Source organism: Stegodyphus dumicola, chromosome 10 (genome assembly GCF_044657685.1).
Source record: "Stegodyphus dumicola isolate Sdum_Otavi_A_Nest chromosome 10, ASM4465768v1".
Classification (NCBI taxonomy): Eukaryota; Metazoa; Arthropoda; class Arachnida; order Araneae; family Eresidae; genus Stegodyphus; species Stegodyphus dumicola.
The window spans coordinates 88,143,898-88,161,584 of record NC_140777.1 but is presented as its reverse complement, the minus strand read 5'-3'; the positions used below and the strand labels follow the sequence as shown (position 1 = coordinate 88,161,584).

The window sequence follows — 17,687 nt, the reverse complement described above, 5'->3', positions numbered from 1 at the left end:
GTTTATGAGTCCGACGCAAAATCGCAAAACGAAAACAATAGTCCTTCAGGGACAAAGCCCCTTTGGACTAACAAAACGAAAACAATAGTCCTCTTGAATTTCTCGGTAAGATTTTCATCAAATTTCATAAAAGTTTAGTATTTAGAAATAATGTGGGTCGTCATCGAAACGTGGAAATAAATCGATATGTCATTTGAGAAAAAAAATCGGGTTGTGTGTCAAAATACGTATGTTAGAACAATGGTATATATAATATGTATCTTAAGTCGAGCTTTAGAGATATTAAAAACTTAAGTAAAATTTCGTGAATCGGCCCGGTAGAACGAGAGATATGGAACTGTCTCATTCGTGCAGAGTGTACCTTTTCATTTCGCTTTCATCATACATTGTCTCATTTTTCATTGTCGTCCCCATTCTCAACTTCAAACTTCAATTGACATGCTTTATTGTCAAGTACGCAATTCCACGCTTACACGTGGCTTTAAGAAACGATAGTGTTATGTCGGCTACTAAGCTCCATGATAATGCAGAGCTGATACCAGAGATATCAACTCTGCATTCATCTGATACCAGAGATAGAGAGGGGTTTGCAATTATTGCAATTGCAAACCCCTCTCTATCTCTGGTATCAGATGTAAGAAGTATGAAATGGATTGCACCTAACGCAAATGGTGATTAAAATGACATACGATAATATTAGCTTGCAATGTCACACCTTGGCGTGATCATAGATCATCAAAACTGTTACATCATTACCACTACAAGCGAGCTAACAAAATCTTTGTTTGATAAAATCGCTATCATCGCATCAAGTTGAAATCCTTTCTTGTTAATCCTGTATCTTGCCAAGATTAAAAAACAACCCACGCTCCTGTGTTCGCAGATGCGTGGAGAAGCCACCCATTGACAGATGATTTGAAGATACAGCTGCCAGGACTTGGAAGAACTCAACTCAAAGAGCTGCAAGGGGCCACTTTTAGGGAAAAGCAATCTGCAATCTGATCATCTTTACCCCTCTCCAGAGCAAACAAATCGAAGGGAGCATAATTTAGATAAGGAAAGGTAAGTAATATTTGTTTCTAACTGTTGTGATTGGCTTTCAGTGTCGATAGTTAGCTTAGTAGTGATGAGGGGTAAGAATAAAATCATTGTTTGTGTGATATAGCACCATATTCAGGAGATTTATAATGTAACCTGATAATACCAATAAGACACAATTGTTAAATAAGACACAAGATTTAGGAATTATGCGAAAATATTTATATATTACAAATGATCAGTTAATGTACGAGGTATTTTCACCCTCCGTCCAGCTGGCCTTCGTGGTGTAACGGTAGCACAATCGCCGTGTATTCGAGAGGCCTTCAAAAAATCCTAATTGCTCTACAATGGCGTCCAAACTAAAAGGTAGTGGATGATGATTCTTCACCACTATGGTGATTGGCGACTCCTAATCCCAAATCGCCCTTTAAAGGGGGGGGGAATTTTCTCCCTCCTTTCTGCAAACCTTCGTGGTGCAAAACGGTTAGCACACTCGGCGCGTATTCGAGAGGTCCAGGTTCGAGAATCGGGGAGGGCATTGCACATTTTTCATGTCTCTACAAATGTAAATCTTTGTATTACTATTTCAAACAAAATTTGTTCGATACAGGAATTTTGGCTCAATCAATTTTCTCTTATGGAAATTATACACTAAAATTTTAATCAGGCAACAGGACCACCGTATTCGCGGATAACACTTTTGTGATTTAAATACGTTATTTATAAAAATACGGATAGCACTCAGTGCGTGTTGAATATAAAATGATATTCACGCAGCATACGTAAATAAGGAAACTGATAAATTAATTTGTTAAATAAAGTAATAAAAGAAATCTGAAAGTTTTCAGATTTTATATTACGCCTAAAGGGGCTTTTTTTTTAAAGTTTTGTGTGTTACCTTTATTTATTAAATAACATGTTCTTCGCACTTAAACCATAAAGTTCAATTCAACAGCAATATCGCAAAATAATTTAAAAAGAGCATATCTTTAGAATTTCCGATACACAGTCTCGTGCGCTAGAGATAATTTTTACTTCCTTGTACGAAGTAAAAAGGAAGTATTGTAATCGCGAAATGTTTCAGGCAGCATATTTCAACGAAAATAACCATTTTGACCGCTTTCGAATGCAATTTAACGATGCTTTTGCGTGATATCGGTACGTAAGGACAGAATAAAAGACATTTTTCCCCCTCTAAAAAAAGTACAAAACTGCTTTAAAATGAATTCTGTAGAGAATTTTTCGTGGCGTCTGTACGATCGTACGTACGTACGTATCTCGCATAACTCAAAAACGAGTAGCCTCAGAACGTTGAAATTTTGTATATAGGACTGCTATAACATGCAGATGTGCACCTCGTATTTTTATTCCAATCGGCCGCACCAAACGTATATAAATATATTTATATATATATATATATTCACTCCGTTACCCGGTTCAGTGATCTCAGTTTCTTTACCCGTATATGTTTGTAAATTGTACATTTTTTGCTTCAAAAATGATTGAATTATGTTGTTTTTATCTTCCGGTTAAGGTTTTTATGCCTTTAGTAAATCTGTATGCAATATTTTTAGAATTATCAACAATTTTAAAGTTGTTTAAGTGCCGTTAAGCTTTTTTTTCACGGCGGCCATTGATTGTTTACGTTTGAAACAGCAGACTAGTGGATTTGTTGGCAATCTAGAGAAACTTAGCTTCGCAACGACAAAGATAACGCCTTTATTTATTATTGCCAATTAAATCATGCTTAATCCTTTCTGTAATTTTTTAGAGGAAATAAGCGTTTAAGATTTACTTCGTAATTTTTAATTAGATATTTTGAGTTTTTATGTATTTTTGCCTTCTCATGAAGTGAGAACTGAATTAATTGAATGAGAAATACTCAGTAGTCTGTGAAAAACTGTTCCTTTTTTGTTTTGTTTGCTTAATTTCTTTTATACATTGTTCCAGCTTTATTATAGTATTTGAACAGAACATGTGGCAACGTTTAGATAATTCTTTAAATGATATGAATTTTTTGCATTCTGAGTTATAATATGAATGAAATATAATACTGTTAAGTGAACCTAGCGCCAGAGTGTCGCTATGGTAAACAAATAGAGTGAATTTTAAAGAATGAATTTATTCTACTGCGGTTTATGCACTGTCGGCGAAGTAGATTTAATTCAATCCAATAAGTTTAAACGAAATGCCAGAAAAAATGCGTATAATTTAATATTCCGTACAAGGAAGTCATGTGGTGTACACATCAGATTTTTTTTATTACTTTCGTACAGTGTTGCCATTGCTTGATTTGAAATCGTCGACTTTCTTAATCAAAAACTCGTAAATGCCTTACAAAATACGAAATAGATAATAAAACAAATTCCGGCTTTCAGATGTCCATATTCGAGTGTAGGATTACTTTATTCAACTTTGGATGGTTTGGATGGATGGACAGACCCTTTGAATTAATAAATACTTAGCACGCTATATTATGTTTTTCCGGAACGTATATAACTCGTTTATTTGAAAGAAAGTTATTCTGAATGTTTTGTCATAAAAGAGACATTATAGAATATTTAAAATGCTAGATCTGTAATGTACAAATAGTTTCACGAGATAATGAAAGAAAAAAAATTCTGAAAGATTTCAGATGTTAAGTTGTCGAAAAGAGTTTGTTAAGGTTTTTTATTCTTCCACTGAGCTCGCGCTCTACCAGTTTGATATTGCATTCACTCCTGCTAATCTTTTTTTTTAATATTTTTATCTTTTTAGATTTATTATTAAATAGTTTAGCTTTACTTTCTTCGTTCTTACGCCACATAGAATTCAACACCAAAATAAAAAAAAATAAATTAATTAAATACATCCAAAGGGGCGTTTTTTTAACATGTTGTCTGTTAGCTTTATTTATTAAATATCACATTCTTCGCGCTTAAACCATAAAATTCAGTTCAAGAGCAATATCGCAAAATATTTTTCTTTTAAATTGAGCATATCTTTAGAATTTCTCGAGCGCTGGAGATAAAAATATTTTTTCCGTACAACGTTGCCATCACTCGCTTCGAAATCCTTGAGTTTGTTAATAAAAAATTCATTAAAGATTTACAAAATATGAAATCGATAATAAATCAAATTCCAAATTTCAAATTTGCGCTTCCACATGCCTCTATTCGCAGTAGGATTACGTCATTCAAAATTCGATGGCTCTATGTACCGTTGTTTTGTCACAATGCGAGAAATATACATGCATTTATGCAGATTTTTCATTATTTAATTTCTTCAAATATAATGCAGGACTCTAACATTTGGTGGCAACAGTTTGAAAAGTGAAACGGTCATTTATAGTGAACCAACGCAAAATCGCAAAACGAAAATAAGTCCTTCAGGGACAAAGCCCCTTTGGATTAAAAATTTTTAAAAGCTGCATAGCAGCATATTTTCAGAATTTGTGATTCAGTGTCAAGTGTTAGTATGCATTTTTTATCTTTTCTCCGTTTAGTACATCAATATTCAGTTTCCATAGTCAGATAGCTAACATTTTTTTTTATTATTATCTTTTTAATGTGATTAGTTTATTAATTAAATATCGCATTTACGCCATATAAAATTCTTTTCACCAGCGATATCATAAAATATTTAAAAACAGCTTATCTTTAGAATTTCCGATAGACAGTCTGGCGCGCTGGAGATAAAAGTGTTGTATTCCGTGGTGTAGCCACTGCTCACTTTCAGATCGTTGAGTTTGCTGGTTAAAAATTCCTTAAAGTTTTATAAAATAGGAAATAATAAAACGAATTCAGAATTTAAAAGTAGGACTTCTAGGTGCACTTTTTGCAGTGGAGGACTACGCTATTCAAAATTTGTTTCATCTCGGTACCGTCGTATTTTCAGAATGCGAGGAAAATACACAGCTGCAGATTCTTCTTTGTTTGAGTTCTTGAACTACAATAGAGGAGAATAATATTTGGTGGCAACAATTTGAAAAGTTATATCCTTTTTATAGTGAATCGATGCAAAAGCCCTTTCAAGACTAATACCTATTTCAGGGCTAATTTTTTTTTTACCTCTTGTAGAAGAGCTCGATAAGAAATCATCCACGAAAATTTGATTATTTTTATAAACTTTTAATACAGTTCTTCATTTTAATATACATGAAGTAATATTAGTCCTTATATTAAGTTTTGTTGTCTCTTAACTTTGGTTTAGCACTGAGAACTGGCCTGGGTTCCCCACAGAGAGTATGGTTGACTAAATTGATATTCTGCGGTTTTTCCTTCAAGGTGTATGATGAATGGGAATAATGTTAATCGTAAATATCATAAAATGTTTCCTCAAGGAATCGTCCATGAATTTTACTTCATTCACATAACCATCGCTTCTTTTATTGTAACTAATTATCTATATGCTAATAACTAAAATTTACAATATGGGGCTATCATTTTATATTAAACAGTTTATGTAATTTATACTTTATTTTTGGATTTGTTAGATTATTTAGATTATTTTATTTAAGCAAAGCAAAGCAAACAAGGACCATCTTGTCTAAGCTTTACAGCAATTTTGACTTAGAGTTATAAGGTATTTCGCCCGCCTTCTTAGCATGCCTTCGCAGTGTAGTGGTCAGCACTCTGGGCACGTATTCCAGAGGTCCGTGGTTCGATTCCAGGCGAAGGCGTTGCTCATTTTTCATCTCTCCTGCTTCGAAATAACCTAATGTCGCTACAGAGTGCTCCAAAGAACAAGGATCTCCTACTCTCTTTTTCAAATGTTTACTCTGTTGCATGGGGTGTATCTCACAAAGATACACTTCATGAAGGCCTATAAAGTACTACTTTAAGATTTTTATTTTTATTTATTTTTTTATACGGCACTATATGGCACACTATACGGCAATGTAAAAAAACCTTTCATTTATTAATAAATACTAGATAAGGGCGGACATGGGCAGAGCCGATTAACCACAATGGTAGAGGGATAGTGGAAACGTCCTCCGTTTTAATACTACAATTAACAACAACAACTACTACTACTACTGCTGCTGCTCCTGCTGCTACTACTACTACTACTAATAATAATAATAATAATAATAACTACTAACTAATAATTACTACTAATAACTACGACTAACTACAACTACAACCTACTACTACTGCGACTATTAACTACTACTAATTACTACTATTACTTACTACTAGTAGTAGTAGAAGTAGTAGTAGTAAATAGTAGTTAGTAGTAGTAGTGGTAGTAGTAGAAGTAGTAGTTAGAAGTACCACTAACTCTACTACTAATAAGTACAAACTACTACTACTACTTCTTCTACTACTAGTAGTAGTAGAAGTACTAATAGTAGAAGTAATAGTAGTAGTCTTCTACTACTATTATTTCTTCTTCTACTACTAACTACTACTAGTACGAGTAGAAGTAGAAGTAGTTAGTAGTAAAAATACTTCTACTACTACTACTACTACTAACTACTACTACTTCCTCTGCTAGTAGAAGTAGTAGTCTTAGTAGTAGTTAGTAGTAGTAGTAAGTACTACTAATTTTTTTACTACTTCTACTACGACTGCTACTTACTACTACTAACTACTACTAGTAGTAGTAGTTAGAAGTAGTAGTTAGGAGTAGTAGTAGAAGTACCACTACTTCTACTACTACTATTAACTACTATAACTTCTAGTAGTAGTAGTTAATAGTAGTAGAAGTAGTAGAAGAGTACTACTAATTCTACTTCTAAAAAACTTCTACTACTTCTACTAATACTAACTACTACTAGTAGTAGAAGTAGTAGTGGTAGAAGTAGTAATTAGTAGTAGTACTACTACTACTAATTTTACTACTACTAACTACAACTGTTTCTACTACTACTATTTCTAATATATCTTCTACTTTTACTACTACAAGTAGAAGTAGTAGTAGTTAGTAGTAGTAGAAGTACTTCTACTACTAACTACTACTACTTCTACTAACTACTATTGGTAGTAGATGTAGATGTAGTAGTAGTAGTAGAAGAAGTAGTTAGTAGTAGTAGAAGTTCTACTACTACTAACTACTACTACTTCTACTACTACTAGTAGAGGAAGTAGTAGTAGTAAAAGTACTACTACTACTAACTAGTAGTAGTAGAAGTAGTAGTAGTAATAAGTATTAGTAGTAGTAGTTTGTAGTAGTAGTTAGTACTACTAATTCTTCTACTACTACTACTACCAGTAGTAGTAATTAGTAGTAGTTGTAGTTAGAAGTAGAAGTAGTAGTCAGTAGTAGTAGCAGAAGTATCTCTACTACTACTAACTACTATAACTTGTAGTAGTAGTAGAAGTAATAGTTAGTAGTAGTTAGTAGAAGTAGTAGAAGACTACTACTACTAATACAAATATTACTATTACTTCTAATTCTACTTTTACTACTATTACTTACTGCTACGACTACTACTAGTAGTAGTTAGTAGTCGTAGTAGTAGAAATACTACTACTACTACTTATTCTACTGCTACTAATTCTACTACTACTAACTACTTCTACTTCTACTAGTATTTCTAATACTTCTACTACTACTACTAACTACTTCTACTTCTACTAGTATTTCTAATACTTCTACTACTACTACTAGTATAGGAAGTAGTAGTAGTTAGTAGTAGTAATAGTAATTAGTAGTAGTAGTAGTTGTAGAAGTACGACTACTACTAACTACTTCTTCTAAACTACGACTACAACTACTACTTCTACTTCTTCTACTACTACTAGTATTTACTAGAAGCAGAATTAATAATACAAGTATTAGTAGTGAAAGTAGTAGTTTCTACGACGACTACTACTTCTACTTCTACTACTACTAACTACTACTACTTCTTCTACTAAAAGTAGTAGTAGTAATTAGTAGTAGTTTGCAGTAGTCGTAGCAGTTGTACAAGTAGTAGTTAGTAGTAGTAATAGAAGTACTACTTCTATTACTACTACTCCTTCTACTTCTACTTCTAACTACTACTAGTAGTCGTAGTAGTTAGTAGTAGTAGAATTAGTAGTACTTCTACTACTACTAACTACTACTTCTACTACTACTACTTCTATTAACTACTTCTACTACTAACTACTACTAGTAGTAGTCGTAGTAGTTAGTATTAGTAGTAGAAGTAGGAGTAGTAGTTAGTAGTAGTAGTAGTAGTGGTGGTAGAAGTACTACTACTACTACTTCTACTACTAGTACTACTAACTACTATGACTACTACTAGTAGTTGTTAGCAGTAGTAGTAGAAGAATTAGTAGTAAAAGTAGTATTACAAGTTGTATTACAAGTGGAAGTAGTAGTAGTTAATAGTAGTAATTAGTAGTATTAGTATTAGAAGAAGAATAAGTAGTAGTAGTAGTAGAACTAATAGTAATTAGTAGTACTAGTCGGAGTAGTAGTTAGTAGTAGTACTTACTACTACCAACTACTACTACTAATAATAATATTAACTACTACTAACTATTACTGTTACTTCTACTACTACTACTACCTACTACTTCTACTACTCCGACAGATTTTAAATATTCGTATTTTGCCTAACTGTTGCATGCCATTCCTCCTCAGACTTTGCATGACAGGTACAGGTAAACGTGTCGGGAGCACCAGAAACTTCATTATAGATCGAACAGGTATAGCTCCCAACATTAACCAACTACAGCAAGTTTAAATCTCCATGAGGTCAAGCGTCTGTGTGGCAGAGATTTGATAAATTTGGGGACTATGTGTGAGGTTATTGGAGGAAGGCTGGTGAAAAGAAGAATAAAGCTGATGATTGTTCTTTAGAGGGAGGTTTAGAAGTTTAATATTAAGAGAGGAGGAATAAAAAGGGAGAAAGGTTCTTAGGAGAAAAAAAAGAAAACTAGAAAAATGGTTATTAGAAGGGTTACTGTGTAATGGGTGAATCAATTATTAGCCCATCTGATGACATCAGATCTCGATCACTTTGTACATTTGGGAAAGGAGGGAAATCTAAAAAAAAACAAGCTTTCACATTAAGCTAGCATAAAATATATCATATGATAAATTTAAAATACTTAATGTAGAAAATAAAGAAAAGAAAATATATAATATTACATAAAGAATAGAATTATATACACTGGTGTGCAAAAATTAAGGACGAGACGGTTTTTTTCAATATAACTTTGTACAAAAGCTTTCCAAATCAACACATTTAATACCGTAAGATCCCCAATACGTAAGGACATGAGTAATGTAAGCAACACTTACTAAAAGAGAAATCTGAGGGATAAAAAGAAGCTTTATTGAAAAAGTAGTATGTAGCGCAATACGACTGAAGGCCGAAACATCCCTGTGATGGGTGTCCAGCAGGAAACATCCGGTCTTTAATAGGGGATATGATCTGCCCTGACTGCTAGGCAGGTTTCACAGCGTTTGCCCATGCTGAGAATGAGGGTGTCAATGAGTTGTTGAGGCATTGCTGCCCATTCGTCTTACAGCGCCAATCGAAGCTCCGGAATCGTTACTGGTGGTAAGGTACGAGCTGATAAGTGTCTGCCTAAAAAATCCCATACATGCTCGATGGGATTGAGATCCGGAGATCGTGCCGGCCAATCCAATATCCTCACTCTCTAAGAGCTGATCGGCAGCTACTGTGTCACTACACGGTGCATTGTCGTCCATGAAAAGGAACTGCGGACCCATAGCGCCTCTAAAAACACTCACATATGAAAGAAGAATGTCGTTACAATAACGGGTCCCGTTGACTGAACCTGCGTCGAAGATGTGAAGGTCTGCACGACTACCAAGCATGACGCCTCCCCAAACGAGAACACCGCCACCTCCATACCTGTCCCTTTCAAAGATGTTCGAGGGATGATTGCGGCTTCCCCGCTCTCTCCAGATGAGTATGCGATGAGAATCGCTACTCAGACTGAATCTGCTCTCATCTGTAAAGAGTACTCGTCCCCATTCATTGTCTCTCTAATTCCGGTGTTCCCGGCACCACAGAGAACGCCTTCTCCGATGGGCAGGCGTTAGAGGTACACACCGTACAGTGGGTCGTGTAAACAGACCACAACCGTGCAGTCTTCTGGCCACGGTAAAACGCGATATCGGTCGTCCAGTCGCCTGTGTCGTGTGTCTAGCGATTTCTCCCACTGTCTGCCGCCTGTGTCTTCTGGTCTGTAAGGCAATATACCGGTCATCTGCGGGTGTGGTTCCTCGTGGACGACCACTACTAAACCCCCGGATACCTACCTGTTCCTGTAGTTTGAAATTGTCTCCAAAGTTGTGAAACGATGCTGTGAGCCATTCCGAACTCTGCAGCCACACTTGTCACACTACGGCCTTCCTCCAACTTCTCAATGATTCGACCTCGGGTAAAAGCATCCAGATATCGTCTAACAGATTGATTATTCGCCATTTCTCGCTGAGGCAGCAACTCGGAGTGATTTTAACTGCTATACGGCGTGCAATCTCTTTGCCAGAAATACTGATCTTACACCGAGAACATGCTTTATACTACTCAGACACTCCCCCATTACGTCTACCATCATATCTGCGCATGTGCTACCGTACATCACCTTACTTAATCTCCTGATTGGTCTTTCTGTCCGCTCTGCCTCTTCGTTCAGCTGATATGCTAATTTTTCGACTTCGTCGTTAATTTTTGCACACCAGTGTATATAATACGTCATATAATAAAATTTTGAATTTTTCAAATTTGAAATAAAATGTTACAACCATAGAATATATCAAACGACAAATTTAAAATACTTAAAATATAGAATAATACATAAAGTATGCAATAATCCATAATCTTCTCAGAGGTTCGAACGAGGCCAGTGAGATACGCAATCAGCCTTTTCTAATCATCATACCCTTCGGGTTGGTTGCACTTGCATGTCTGTATTATGCATCGAAATATCGTACTCTTTATCAGTATCAGATTAGAACGTTGTATATTCGAAAATCTACCCAGATGCTATGTTTAGAATCAGATTATTTGATTATGGAAAATCAGTCTAAGGTTATCTTCGTGGGGGAATTTCTAAAAGGGACTGGCTCTTATTCACATTACTTATGAAGAAAACCACGAAAACATTTAACTATAACCTGCCCATTTGGTCGGCAATCGAACCCGGTCAAACTACCAGTGTTTAGCGAATCTTTTAGACTCGGCCAACTATTATTAGCGTCGCTAAGTTTAATAGGTAGACTAATTTGTTACGTGTTTAAAAAGGCGGTAGATAAATTAAATAGCATTTTAGGATATATTTGATCGTATTTCCCCTACAGCTTTCTCTTTATTATTTCGTATATGCAACAAAGAAATAGACAAAAATTTTAATATATTAAAAAGGCCTTTCCAGTGCCTAGTTTCTGAAATATGAAAATATCTTTAGCTGTTCCTATTTTGACAGACATGCATATTCATATGAAAAATAATCAGTTTCCATTTCGCGATGATTTCATGCAGACATATAGAAAAAAACTCCGATGTGCCTTTTCCCAAAAATTATTATTTTTGCATCTGAAGACCCTGGATAGCGAAATTAATGAAAAGACTTATTACGATTTTCCAAACTCCGATAGCATAGCCTCACGAGACTTTTACTTTATGTAGCAAACTAAAGCCTTCAGGAAATTAATTTAAATGCCCGATTGAGGATCATGTTCTTACACATATTTCGGAGATTTTATAGCTCATGCTATTTACGAGTATTTTATCCTCAAAAGATTTTTTTTTTTTTTTTCTAGTGGCGACTGACACTGAGGCTTCCCGCTCATATGAGGTACTAACCCCTCAAACTAGGATATTTCTTTAATTTGATTTTCACCTCAATTAAATGTAATCCCTAACGCTTGGTTTCCCTTATCCCTTTACTGTGCCATCGGCAGTCCTTGGTGGAGAGCAGAACTGCATTAGCATAACACAAAGGCATGATATTCCCTCTGCCTGTGTTAGGGCTGCCGCGCGAACTCTGACACTTTAATCAGAGGCAACCCGGTCTACGAAATCCATTTCACGCCTGCTCTACCCTCCCCAACCAACAGAACTAGGTGTCGTCTCCTCCTTTATTGGACAACCCCCCCATATCCTTTTAAGCCCCCCAAAGCGTACGTGATACCTACTCACAAATCAGTTTCGGAGGTCTATGAATGATTTATGGCACAGAGAGTGACCCGTCGGCCGGTGGCATGGCTCGGTGTGCTGCATCTGTTCCCGGGTATTGTGGAATTACTCTCCTCAGATACCCGGGTTCTGCATTTAAGCGGACGAATACGCAACGCATGTGTAATAGTGTTACTGATTAAAATCGTGTCCTAGATGTACCGTGTAAGATTATCTAGTCAAAGAGGGAAAATGTTTCTCAACGGTGGCCCACCAGCTTGCATGATACTTTCACTGTTGATGAATGGCGGTGCTTGGCGTCTTCATTATTATTCCTGTGGTTTGTGGGAAACTTTAAAATTTACATAGAATTTAAAAGTATCCATACGAAAGAATGAATTTTTAAAAATCCTTTGAGAGAATGTAGGTAAATGAAATTGTGTCTTAAAAGCTGAATTGTAAAGTTCAAAGTGAATCAAGTTTCAACCGAAATATCTAAATCTGTTAAAACTTCCCTCTGTTGTTAGAGTAATAGTTCATTTTCTGGTTAGTCTGGTGGATAATATTATTATTATTCTGGCTGCGTTAAATCTTTTTTATCTGTATGTGATAAGCAAACACTTGTCTATCACATGCAGCACTTGTCTATCACATGTGACTGCATGTGATATGATTTAATGTTTTGTGAACAAAATTTCTGGATGGAAGTTGACACTTTTTTTTAGTCCAAAGAGATTTGAATCCCGAAGGACTATTAGTTTCGTTTTGGCATTTTTCGTCGGACTCATAAATGTCGGTTCACTTTTCAAACTGTTGCCACAAAATGTTAGTCCTGCATTATATTTGAAGAAATTAAATAATGAAAAATCTGCATAAATGTATGTATATTTCTCGTATTGTGATAAAACAACGGTACATAGAGTCATCGAATTTTGAATAACGTAATCCTCCAACGAATATGAGCATGTGGAAGATCCAATTTGAAATTTGAAATTTGTTTTATGATCGATTTCCTATTTTTTAAAACTTTGACGAATTTTTGATTAACAAACTCAAGGATTTCAAAGCGAGCAATGGCAACGTTGTGCAGAAAAAACATTTTTATCTCCAGCGCGTGAGTCTCTGTATCGGAAATTCTAAAGATATGCTCGTTTTAAAACTGTTTTGCGATATTGCTGTTGCACTGGATTTTATGGTTTAAGTGCGAGGAACATGATATTTAATAAAGAAAGGTAACACACAAAATGTTAAAAAACGCCCCTTTAGACGTAATTTAAAATCTGAAACATTTCAGATTTTTTTTTTTTTTTTTAAATCAGAAGTTTTGTTTAATTTTATACTCGAAATCGGGATCATCTTATCTGCAGTCAGCATATTATAGTGTAATTAAAATATTTTTATACCAGGTTTGGTCTGCTTTTAGATTTTCGTTCTTCTACAATCTAGACAAGATTCCAAATTTGCTTAACTTTTGGAAGTGACTTGATTTTAAATACTTTGTAAAAGGTTTTTAAATAATTTATTAAGATATTTTAACAGCTTCATAGTCTTCGTATGCCTTTCTTAGTCCAAGAAACTTATAAGGTATTTTCTCCCGCTTTTCTGCATGCCTTCGTTGTGCAGCAGTAGCACACTCGGCGCGTATTCGAGAGGTCCAGGTTCGAGTCCCGGAGAAGGCATTGTTCATTTTTCACGTCTCCTGCTTTAAAAAAAAAATTCTAATGATTCTAAAAACTTTTGAATGGAAAATGCGAATGTCAGTTATTTTATGATCATAATGACGTAAATAAGGAACCATTTCTCGCTAAAAGAGAAATTCTTCAGCTTTATTTTTGTGACTATTTGGGAAGGGTAAACAGAAAGATGAAAAGACGAGCACTTAAAATTTTGCAGTTTATTCTAAATAACAGACCACTTTTAAATTTTACGGTTTATTCTAAATTGCAATCTTCAGAACAGACTATGGAGACTAAGGAGAACGGACTCCAAGAAGACTATACGGAGAATCTTGCAACTGTAATGGGTATTATTTGTTGTGAGAGGAAATTCTTAAGACAGATCGCTTAAAAAGGCACCTAAGACCTAAAAATGTTTACTTTGCATTTAAGAAATCTTGCTATACTTATACAGAAGAATAACTGCAGAAATGAAATTATGCTAAGAGGTAAACAAGCGAAATAGCTCTCTATAATGTTGGAATCAAAGTTCCCTTTGAAAAATAAACACCAAACATTGAATTATATCCTTTTCCCTATATATCGTTTTAAGGTTTTATATATATTTTAGGGTTCGCTGAGAGGGGCGGCAAAGTGGGTCGTTCCAGGCTGCATTAGCTTTGTCTATGCCATTGATTATAGGCAACGTCGGTGCTTCGAATGTATACCGATGTCGACCGTACGAGATGTCAATCGTTTGTCTCCGATGACAGTATATAGCTAACAAATCCTCATATTCGTTATTATACCTAATATTTCTTTTTATTGTATCGATCACTGTATTGCTGGGTTCTCGGGCATACGGGAACAAAGGGAAACGAGCTTGCAGACATGGCGGCAAAATCTGCTGTTGAACTGTCTAGTCGCCTTTTTAGAGACATCTGCTGTGTCATCAAGGGGAAGATCCGAAAAAAATGGAAGCAAATTTGGGACGTTCAGCTTAACAACAAGTTGAGAAATGTAGAGCCCAGAATCGAGCATTGGGATTTTGCTGGAAATCGTAAGGAGGAAGTTCTTTTGACTCGCCTCAGAATTGGTCACACTAGAGTGACACACCTTTTGAAAGCTGAGAATGAGCCTGTTTGTTTAAATTGTAATGTTTGTTTATCTGTCCGTCATATTTTAATTGAGTGTCCATATTTTAATAGTCTTCGTCAGAAACATTTTAATAGCTGTGACTTACCTCTCGACTTTTTAATCGGAAGAGAGGCTAATTGTAATTTATTTTATTATTTAAAAGAGACTGGCTTTTACTACCTAATTTAATTTGTTTTGAGGATTGCGTCTTGGATTTTAATGTGTGCTTTTACCTTGTTTTTATACGACTACATCCTCTGGATTTGGTACATTTGTCCACTTGTTTTTATTTATTGTATTTTAATTTCATCATTTGTAGTCCTCCCATCCTGTGTTTGGCGCATTTTAGTCATCAATGTTTTGCGCCAATAAATTCTCAATCACTCACTCACTATTGTATCGATCATATACTGGTGTAGATTTTGTACCAATAATCGACCTCATGTAATATCGGTCAAATGCCTGTGATGACCTTGTGAAGATGACAAATCCTCTTATTCGTTATTAAATTTTTATAAAAAAATTTTTGATTTTTCATCGGTGTCGACATTAGACAGTATTGATTGTTTACCTGTGATGACTGTACGCCGGTTACAAATCCTTTCTCTTAACCATCAAATCTTTGAAAGTACTTTTGTCATATCGATCATACAGTATTTTTAATCATATCGATAAATACCTTAGTTTGTTAATCAGTAGCAGATCTGTGGTCCTGTGCAGTGTCGTTGCTATGAATGTCTGCACAATAAATTCACGAGTTAGGATTAGGATTAGGAACGGGGAACGTGGGCACCATCCCTTTACCGTTATGGTTAATTGATTTAGCGCCACGTCCTCCAATATCCAGAGCAAAGCCAGAAGAGGCCACACGTGAAACTCGCACCAGACGCCCAGACCCAGCACCCTATTCATCCGGGTAGCAGTCCAGCTGACCAAAGTGCCCCCAACGAATACTCTAAGCCGAAACGCCGGGTCCAGTATTAATTTGTTGAAACACCAAGTAATTCCGATAATTGGAATCCGAATAACTGGAACTTAAGGATGCATTCGAATCCCTTCTTTCACATGAAACGACGTCACGAGGTATTAGCGCCTATTTGCCCTACACTGCGCGCATTAATTCTAACTCGTCCTCTCTCAACATAAATTCGCTACACCCACTTCCCGCTTCCATTGGGCTGATGCCGCAGAAAAACATGAAACAGCACGAGCGAGCGGTTGCATGGAAAGAAAAGAAAAACAAGCCGCGACGTGTCCGTAAGTGCACGCACGCAGCGAGATGCTGGAGTGCGCGCTCGCGCTTTTCACTTCCTCGTGTGGGGCCCGAGCACCTGGTTGCGCGACGGGGGGCTGATTGCGGCGGCGTTGAAGACCTGTCTTCGCACATCTCTCAAAATCGGCTCCGAGTCACGCCGAAATGAAAATGGACAGAAAATGGTGCTGTGCCGGATTTATTGATGGATTATTTTTCGAGGAGACGGCTTATACGTTTTTATTCTGTTTTATAAATTGCGAATCCATTTCTTTAGCAGTTCGGTTATATTTTGCGGAATTTTTATTTCACTTGGAACGAAAATGTGACACTTCTTTCATATTAAATTGGCACTGATAATTTTAGATTAATAATGCAAGCTTGTTAAATGGTGTTCGTTCAGAAAACCAATTCGGTTAATATACATTTGCTCTACTTTCAGAAAGCGTTACCTAATATTACAGTTTTGTATGATCGCTGTTATACAAAATTAAATTGCCGTGGCAGTTTCTAGATTAGACTATGAGAGAACTAAGCACGGGTGTAACAAAATTAAATAAAAAAAATGAACTTAATGGAAGACTAAATGAGCGAATATTAGCAGTTTATCGTGCAATAAAATTAAATATGAAAGCTTAGTGGAAGACTAAATCCGCGAATATTAGTAGTTTACCGTGCAATAAAATTAAATATGAAAGCAATGCACTTAGTGGTAGAAGTTATTAATGGAAGATTAAATTCGCGAATATTAGTACTTTATCGTGCAATAAAATTAAATTCGAAAGCTTAGTGGAAGACTAAATCAGCGAATATTAGTAGTTTATCGTGCAATAAAATTAAATATGAAAGCAATGAACTTAATGGAAGACTAAATCCGCGAATATTAGTTGTTTGTCGAGCAATAAAATTAAATTCGAAAGCTTAGTGGAAGACTAAATCCGCGAATATTAGTAGTTTACCGTGCAATAAAATTAAATATGAAAGCAATGCACTTAGTGGTAGAAGTTATTAATGGAAGATTAAATTCGCGAATATTAGTACTTTATCGTGCAATAAAATTAAATTCGAAAGCTTAGTGGAAGACTAAATCAGCGAATATTAGTAGTTTATCGTGCAATAAAATTAAATATGAAAGCAATGAACTTAATGGAAGACTAAATCCGCGAATATTAGTTGTTTGTCGAGCAATAAAATTAAATTCGAAAGCTTAGTGGAAGACTAAATCCGCGAATATTAGTTGTTTGTCGAGCAATAAAATTAAATTCGAAAGCTTAGTGGAAGACTAAATCCGCGAATATTAGTAGTTTATCGTGCAATAAAATTAAATATGAAAGCAATGCACTTGGTTGTAGAAGTTATTAATGGAAGATTAAATTCGCGAATATTATTACTTTATCGTGCAATAAAATTAAATTTGAAAGCTTAGTGGAAGACTAAATCCGCGAATATTAGTAGTTTATCGTGCAATAAAATTAAATATGAAAGCAATAAACTTAATGGAAGACTAAATCTGCGAATATTAGTAGTTTATCGTGCA

The 17,687-nt window shown here is 35.4% G+C and overlaps 1 long non-coding RNA gene across 6 annotated transcripts in view; it reads left to right on the top strand.

The window, feature by feature from the left end:
* LOC118194396 (uncharacterized) overlaps nucleotides 1-17,687 on the top strand; it is a 1,067,480-nt gene that overhangs the window by 1,020,317 nt on the left and 29,476 nt on the right. For all 6 annotated transcript variants that reach the window (XR_015043453.1, XR_015043456.1, XR_015043455.1 and 3 more), the window contains one exon: nucleotides 884-1,062. This is a non-coding gene — a long non-coding RNA (uncharacterized LOC118194396). The remainder of the gene's footprint in view (nucleotides 1-883; nucleotides 1,063-17,687) is intronic.